Below are 9,250 nucleotides of genomic sequence, written 5' to 3' on the forward strand. Positions count from 1 at the left end.
ATATCATTTGCAACATCACCAATTCAGGATTTCAAAACTGGGCGGTTCTTTACAATTGACACATTCCTGAATTAACAACTAAGTTTAACTTTGGTTGTTCGGCTAAACAGCTAATAAGATCGAAGTGTGCAACTGCAGTCCGCAATTCAGGGCGTGTCCGAAAGCTGCGGGCAAAGGACACTGTCTACCAGTCGCCACCGCCTTCTGGGGTGCTAGCTTGCGAGTTAGTGACACTATGTGCTTGCTTGCTAGGGTGAAGGACACCGTCGACCGTTCATCCCTGCCTCCACCTCCCGTGTAGCGGAGTCCTCCTTAGGACTAGCTGGCTAAGCTAGAACAGTGTCATTCACTCCCGCCTGCCGAACACCTGCCCTCACCGTCGTTAATAGAACTGTGGGAAAAGGACATGGTCTACCAGTGTACAGCTATTCCCCCACCCCTTCTTCTGTGAGGTTTAGCGGCGGCTGGCATCCAACATTATTCTGCATTACCGCCACCTACTGTACTGGAGCACCCCCGCTTGTCCTAAAAACATTTACCAAGTGTAAAGAGGGGTTCCTGCAGATGCAGGAATGCCCCGATTTGTGGGCCGCAATTGCACCCTTCTCATGAGTTACCTGTTAGCTATCAGTAACGTTAGTGTCCAAAGCACACACTTGGCGTTGCATGCCCCAATGGTCGAATTTAACATTCATATGAAAGTCAGTTTCTAAACATTAACATAATTTGTTTAGTAAATAAACGTTATACTCACATTTCATGAAGTAATTTTCTCTTCTAGCTAGAAAGCGTTCTAAGGACACAGACGTGATCTGTCGGCACTCCGGCATCAAGTAACAAAGATTATCCCAATTATTGGAGATAGCCGACTCATATGAAGTAACATGTGGATTGTAATACATAGACATGCAGGAAAAAAAACTAAATTATGTAAACAGAACACAGATCCACAAGCACCTTTTGAATACGCAAATGAGCATTCCACAGCTGTAAATGTTAGGGATTTCTGAACATTGGCTCACAAATTGTTCTACATTTGTTCAAATTGTAGCTTTATCTGTTAGACATGTTGAATATATTTACAGATCATAGATGTATGGTTTAATCTGTAATATTTTTACGGATTATGGTTTTTATGAAATATTTTAATACATTCACAGGTCATGGTTTATTTTTGAGTTATAGAATTAAGAAAAACAAATGTCACTCATACACAAGTAATGGAGCCAGAGAAAGAAAGAGGAAACATGGCCAACCCTTTCAGTGCCAGTACATAGGTGAGTCCAAACATGAGCATCATTGAACACTGTTCCACTGTAATACCACTGTTATGCCACCGAAGTGTCTACAAACGTATATTGGACTACTGTTTTGTTCTATTTCATAAACTACACAAATCTATTTCTGGTAGAGTAACCAACCAATAGCATATATCATACACTTTTACAAGTTATGGCAAACAATATTCCGTTATGTAGTCGTGTTTACCTTTCAATTCAACTTCACGTAGAAACGACTGCTGCTCCGTTCTCGACGTCCCTGCTCGGCTATTTCCATAGATTTGATACAGATCGGATACCGTGCAAAATTCCTCAAACAATTCTAAAAATTCTGATATGACTAATCCATGTTACTTCACGAGTTTCCTTCGAATAACAGGCTGTTTGCTCTTTTCCACATAATAAAGCGTATGCTTCTGTTCCCATTTCATATTTAATCTGATGAAAAAGTTTAAGAATCTTTTTTTCCACTTGACTGCGCTATGAAGGGAATGCATAAAGGAACAGCCCCGAACCGCAAAGTCGCAGTAGCAGTGTATGCATCTGAGAGCCGACAAGCGCAACCCCCAACCCCTTCCGACCAAAGAAGTCAAAACTTTTCATGGAGAAAAGCCCTCCTTCTCTAGTCTGCTATCGGAAGTAAGCCAATTTTGCTGACGTTTCGGTTGGCTTTTGGAACCGTCACTCAGGCAAGAAAAAAATAAAGAAAATACAAAAGCCTTTTTGTATGTTAGGAGATTAATTCCTTGGACCTGTCTAAAGCACCTACACAACCGAATTTGGTTAAACCTTATCGATATGAAAATGGTTACAACAGAAAAAGACGTATCTGTAAAAGTATCTCGGCTATATGAGCAGTTTACCGACTTTACAAACGCACATAGACCTGTCCTGGTATTATTGTTCTCGGTCTTTTATGAACTCCCGGGTAGGCCTATATATTCGTATGGCTACAGTTCATGCAAATAGTCTACTGGGAGAGGAGTGATTTGTACCATGGAATCCCAATTTGATTCAAACTGTTTTAATACAGAGTTGACTCTTGGTTCCTGATAAGTGCACTTTGGGGAAAAATGCAATACAGCTTTTCAGTCACAATTCAATTATTGCCCCTGATGACTGACTGTATGTTGCTGTCACATCAGACCAAATTAATTGCAGTTACCAACACTCAACTGTAGCCTAGGCTATTAATACGCATAGCCTAAATTACTTAAAATCTCAAGCGTTTTAATAATGTTAATAAAATATTCAGTCAAGTGTGTATTATCTGGGAAGTAGTCTATCATCATCTATCATCATCACCTTTGTGTACACTACAGGTGAACCGAGGAAGAACACATGATTAGACAGAAACATGGAGGAATGTGCACATCCCAGACAAATTAACTGCAAAACATCACTGACAAGACTCATTACATCATTCAACAAAGGACAAAACACACCTCACTCATCATGTGATAAGTAGGCCAAGGTAGTGTTTTTCCCCCATTTAACAATATTCTCCTACCCACAATTGTATGAATGTTTTGACAAAAATCCCACTCCCTGAATTTAAATGGGTTTCAAGCTCACCAAAGGATGGCAGACCTTTACTATTCCTTGTGTGCTTTCAATAAGAATAATATATAATTAAAACCTCAGTGTTTTTTTGGGGGGGGTGATATGTCTGAAAATATAGAATGTAGGCTATAACTTGACTCACCTAACACTGAATCGCTGATTTCCAAGAGATCCACGCCAGTTATTGCATTTTCTGTGAGAGAAAAAAGACGTGTATCAATGTGTCACAAATTGTTGGAGGACAATGCTGAACACAGCACTGTGTGATCTCCTGTAGACTACATTATTACCCAAATGTAAACTAGAGAGCAGGGATGATAGGCCCAGTCCTGGCCATTCTGCCACCCTCAGTCAAACAAAACAATTTGCTGCCCCCTGCAAAAATTGAATTGTCCTGTAAGCAAAATTACGTTGAAAAGACAACTTCAACGCCTGAAATGTTTTAGACATGTTAAATTTAGGTTCTTAATGAAAGGTGAAAATCTGTATTTTCCAGAAGGTTAAAATAGGCATTTCCGGACGTTGAAAATAAGGATTTAAACAGACATCGAAATCAGGTTCATTTTCTGTTCTCAAAAGAAAGCTGAAAATACATAAACTCAGCAAAAAAAGAAACTTCCCCTTTTCAGGACCCTGTCTTTCAAAGATAATTCGTAAAAATCCAATTAACTTCACAGATCTTAATTGTAAAGGGTTTAAACACTGTTTCCCATGCTTGTTCAATGAACCATAAACAATTAATGAACATGAGTCTGTGGAACAGTCATTAAGACACTAACAGCTTACAGTTGGTATGCAATTAAGGTCACAGTTATGAAAACTTAGGACACTAAAGAGGCCTTTCTACTGACTCTGAAAACACCAAAAGAAAGATGCCCAGACTCCCTGATCAACCACGTGAACGCATCTTAGGCATGCTGCAAGGAGGCAAGAGGACTGCAGATGTGGCCAGGGCAATAAATTGCAATGTCCGTACTGTGAGACGCCTAAGACAGTGCTACAGGGAGACAGGATGGACAGCTGATCGTCCTCGCAGTGGAAGACCACAGGTAACAACACCTGCACAGGATCGGTACATCTGAACATCACACCTACAGGAAAGGTACAGGATGGCAACAACAACTGCCCGAGTTACACCAGGAACACTCAATCCCTCCATCAGTGCTCAGACTGTACACAAAAGCCTGAGAGGGCTTGTAGGCCTGTTGTAAGGCAGGTCCTCACCAGACATCACTGGCAACAACGTCGCCTATGGGCATAAACCCACCGTCGCTGGAACAGACAGGACTGGCAAAAAGTGCTCTTCCCAAACGAGTCGCGGTTTTGTCTCGCCAGGGGTGATGGTCGGATTCGCATTTATCGTCGAAGGAATGAGCGTTACACCGAGGCCTGTAGTCTAGTTCAGGATCGATTTGCAGGTGGAGGGTCCGTCATGTTCTGGGGGCGATCATCGACTGAGCTTGTTGTCATTGCAGGCAATCTCAACGCTTTGCGTTACAGGGAAGACATCCTCCTCCCTCATGTGGTACCCTTCCTGCAGGCTCATCCTGACATGACCCTCCAGCATGACAATGCCACCAGCCATACTGCTCATTCTGTGCATGATTTCCTGCAAGACAGGAATGTCAGTGTTCTGTCATGACCACCAAAGAGCCCGGATCTCAATCCCATTGAGCACGTCTGGGACCTGTTGGTTCGGATGGTGAACATGGGCTAGGGCCATTCCCCCAAGAAATGTCCGGGAACTTGCAGGTGCCTTGGTGGAAGACTGGGGTAACATCTCACAGCAAGAATGGGCAAATCTGGTGCAGTCCATGAGGAGGAGATGCACTGCAGCACTTAATGCAGCTGGTGGCCACACCAGATACTGACTGTTATTTTTGATCCCCCTTTGTTCAGGGACACATTATTCCATTACTGTTAATCACGTGTCTGTGGAACTTGTTCAGTTATTGTCTCAGTTGTTGAATCTTTTTATTTTTATATTTTACCCCATATTCGTGGTATCCAAATGTTTTTAGTAGCTACTATCTTGTCTCATCGCTACAACTCCCATACGGGCTCGGGAGAGATTGAAAGTCATGCGTCCTCCGATACACAACCCAACCAAGCTACACTGCTTCTTAACACAGCGCGCATCCAACCCGGAAGCCAGCCGCACCAATGTGTCGGAGGAAACACCGTGCACCTGGCAACCTTGGTTAGCGTGCACTGCGCCCGGCCTGCCACAGGAGTCGCTGGTGCACGATGAGACAAGGATATCCCTACCGGCCAAGCCCTCCCTAACCCGGACGACACTAGGCCAATTGTGCGTCACCCCACGGACCGGTCGTGGCCGATTACGACAGAGGCTGGGCGCGAACCCAGGGTTGGGTGCAGTACAGCGCCCTTAACCACTGCGCTACCCGGGAGGTCAGTTGTTGAATCTTATGTTCATACAAATATTTACACATGTTAAGTTTGCTGAAAATACACGCAGTTGATAGTGAGAGGACGTTTCTTTTTTTGCTGAGTTTATTTTCCGAACATTGAAATCTGTTTCCTTTTCGGTTCTGAATGAAAGTTGAAAATGTCTAATTTATAGACATCCGTTTGGACTAAATCAAGGCCGGTCCAGACCGGATCAAACATAGATAATGTCGCTAATCACATAATTATTTCCAAAAACAATGGCAATTTCGCAAAACCAGTGGCATTTGGGCTTTTTAGCGCTGATGCCGCCCTGTGCTAAGCAGTGCCCAGTTGTTGTTTTTTTAACCCCTTTTTCTCCCCAATTTCGTGGTATCCAAGTGGTAGTTACAGTCTTGTCCCATCACTGCAACTCCTGTACGGACTCGGGAGTGGTGAAGGTCGAGAGCCGTGCATCCTCCGATACACAACCCAAACAAGCCGGAATGCCTCTTGACACAATGCCCACTTAACCCAGAAGCCAGCCGCACCAATGTGTCAGAGGAAGCACAGTACACCTCTGGCAACTGTGTCAGTGTGCACGCCAGTGTGCACCCCAGCCCACCACAGGAGTCGCTAGTGCGCGATGGGACAAGGACATCCCTGCCGGCCAAACCCTCCCCTAACCCGGTCGACGCTGGACCAATTGTGCGCCGCCCCATGGGTCTCAGTCTCGGCCCGGGCTGGACTCAAACCCAGAATCTCTAGAGGCACAGCGATGCAGTGCCTTAGTCCACTGCACCTCTCAGGAGGCGAGCAGCGCCCACTTCGTCAAAGGCGCAACATATTTTGCGTGTCCATTCCTCTCCATGGTGCTGTTGAAGAAGCGCATCGCTGTGGCTCTCATCCAACGTTCCGTAAAAAATTCCAACATAAATCCTGGAGCAGATATAGCTCACAGTGAATTCGGAAAGTATTCAGACCACTTGACTTTTCCAAGATTGTTATATTGCAGCCTTATTCTAAAATGTATTAAATAGTCCCCCCCCCCTCAGCAATCTACACACAATACCCCATAATTACAAAGCAAAACCAGGTTTGACATTTTTGCAAATGTATTTACAATAAATAAATAAAAATCTATTATTTTGACCTTATGGCTTGGTTTTTGCTCTGACATGCACTGTCAACTGCGGGACCTTATATAGACAGGTGTGTGCCTTTCCAAATCATTTCCGATCAATTGAATTTACCACAGGTGGACTCCAAGTTGTACAAACATCTCAATGATGATCAATGGAAACAGGATGCACCTGAGCTCAATTTCAGGTCTCATAGAAAAGGTTGTGAATAAGGTATGTTTTTAAAAACTTTTAATACATTTGCAAAAATGTCTGAGTTATTGTGTGGCTTGACGAGGAAAATTATTTATTTAATCCATTTTAGAATAAGGCTGTAATGTAACAAAATGTGGAAAAAGTAATGGGGTCTGAATACTTTCCGAATGCACTATATAGTAGAAGTAGTATTTGGCACAGACTGACTGCGACGTCTTATTTCTACATCCACAGATGTTGGTTTTTGGTCCGGACCGCACCAAATCTGAACCAAAAAGACGTCTATGTTTGGGCCAAGCCAAGACTGGTCCAGACCGGACTAAATTTGATTTGTTCAGATTTGGTCCTGACCAAAATCCAACATCCTGGAAATAAGTCGGTCTGTGCTTACTGAGGTGTAGCCTACAGTGTGGAATGACATTTTATTTTTTGAATGCCCATCTGTGGTTCGCCAATAGTTGGTAAAACACAAAAAAAGACAACAAGTAGTAACAAAATACTTCTGCATTGGTCTGTGCTTACTGGGGCGTAAACCTACAATATCAGCCACAATGGCATTTTATGAATGCCCATCCATGTGGTAGGTCTACCGTTTGGAAAACAGGTAGTTGCATTGGTTTTATTAGTCCTGATTACAGTGAATAATTAATTCGATTATTTTTTGGACGGAACGTTGGTAGGAAAGTCGTGTTTGGGAATGGACAAGCGCCCCTGCCATTGACAAAGTGGGCACTGCTTATCACAAGGCGACATTGGCGCTAAAAAAAGCCTATATGCCACTGGTTGATTGAAATTATCATTGTTTTTGGGAAGAATTGTGTGAGGTTGGAGGTGTTGGAAAATGCCGCCCTCGTCAATGCGCGGACTGGTCCTGGGATGCTGTTTGGCGTAAAACATGCACCACTGTGTGGTGGAAATATGAACTGTAATGGGGCCTGAAAAGAATGTTGTGCCCTCCTTAAAAGTTTGGAGAGCTATGTAAACCCTGGATTTACCATGTTCAACCATCTATTCATCGTGGTTATGAATTTGGATGCAAGCTGCGCATTATTGAACTCACAGAGAAAGCTCTGTGCGCATTCTGTAAGCCCGATGAGATGGATCCATTCCGCCACCTCCTCGGGACTCGTGTTCGACTGAGATCATTGTAAATTGTTTTCTTCAGATCTCACCGCCATTCCTCCCTTCAAAGGAACAAAGTGTTACATAACGTTACTAGGCCCACCGTCCGGTTCCCTTGTTGTGCAATACCGATAAACTAGGCTACAGATAATATTGACAAAAATGTTGCCAGCTCAGATGCAACGTTTTAAATCGCTATTGAAACGGCGTAAACTGTCACATGTTGTCAATAGTGCCGTCAATTACCGTGTAACTCCCATTATTCAAAGGTCACGCAAATTACAATGGGGAATGGGCATGTTAGTCAACAATAGAAGCCCTCCCTATGCTACTTTTAGTCTTCCAAAAGAACGCCCCGGTGTAAAACTATTTGCAACAATTGTATTTCGTGACCACATAAATACGCCTAGTGCGTGCACACCTTTGTAAAATGTACCATCGTTTCTCAACAGTAAAAGCTAACAAATCCACATTTTTCCTAGCATTGTCAAGAGCTGGGATTGCTGCAAAATGCACACCTCGCCAGGTAGAGGGTTGGAGCCTGAGAGAACGCTAACAGTTCGGTGTATTGTAGATAGTGTCGTTTTACAGCCCCACTGTATTTGCCAACTCCTTCATAGCCCCTGACATGATGAACATGTACTCATACCATGCATCATCTCAGTCCCTTGAAATGTATGATATATGGAACCATTCATATATACACAATTCATACAAAAATAAATGGCTACCAGTATGTTGCCTTTCTTGAAGTTCCTGACTTCATCTGGAGAGCCCCTGTCCTCAATGTTAACATCATGGAAATCAAACTGTTGTATGAGTATGACATGTTCATTTCTGTTCATTCTCACTTTAAAGACATGTAGATATAGTATATGTAGTATTTTATTTGACCTTTATTTAACTAGGCAAATCAATTAAGAACAAATTCTTATTTTCAATGACGGCATAGGAACAACGGGTTAACTGCCTTGTTCAGGGGCAGAACGACAGATTTTGAACCTTGTCAGCTCGGGGATTCAACCTTACGACCTTTCAGTTACTAGTCCAACACTAACCACTAGGCTACGCTGCCGTAGAAGGGTCAGGTAGGTTACTTTCTAAATGTAATCAGTTACTATTTACCTGTCAAATTGTAATCGGTACCTTAACCTTGTTACTTTTGGATTACTTTTCCTTTAAGAGGCAATAAGAATTTGCTCTGAACTGACTTGCCTAGTTAAATAAAGGTTCAATTTGATTTAAATTACATTAAAAAAAGATCCATCAAAAGCATTTGGTGTGTCATCATGGTCGTCAGGCTTACTCATGTTGAACAAACTTAAACTTGCACCTTTTTTCAATGCTGAATCAAATGTAATTGAGAAAACAGTAGTGCTAAGCGATTAACGGAATTGTTGGTTATTTTTTGGTTTTTAAACAACTAATTAACCAAGGTCAGTTCGGACAACTGTGATCACACTCTCCGCAGCCGATGTGAGTAAGACCTTTAAACAGGTCATCATTCACAAGGCTGCAATGCCCGACGGATTACCAGGGCGTGTACTCCGTGCATGCACT

The 9,250-nt window shown here is 42.9% G+C and overlaps 1 protein-coding gene across 3 annotated transcripts in view; it reads right to left on the reverse strand.

Moving 5' to 3' along the window:
* LOC124000849 (angiomotin-like) overlaps positions 1–1,856 on the reverse strand; it is a 47,908-nt gene extending 46,052 nt beyond the window's left edge. For all 3 annotated transcript variants that reach the window (XM_046307518.1, XM_046307517.1, XM_046307515.1), the window contains exon 1: positions 1,489–1,856. The gene's annotated coding sequence lies outside the window, so the exon portion shown is untranslated. The remainder of the gene's footprint in view (positions 1–1,488) is intronic.
* Positions 1,857–9,250: the final 7,394 nt, after the last annotated feature.

This window comes from Oncorhynchus gorbuscha, linkage group LG16, assembly GCF_021184085.1.
Source record: "Oncorhynchus gorbuscha isolate QuinsamMale2020 ecotype Even-year linkage group LG16, OgorEven_v1.0, whole genome shotgun sequence".
In the NCBI taxonomy this organism is placed as follows: domain Eukaryota; kingdom Metazoa; phylum Chordata; class Actinopteri; order Salmoniformes; family Salmonidae; genus Oncorhynchus; species Oncorhynchus gorbuscha.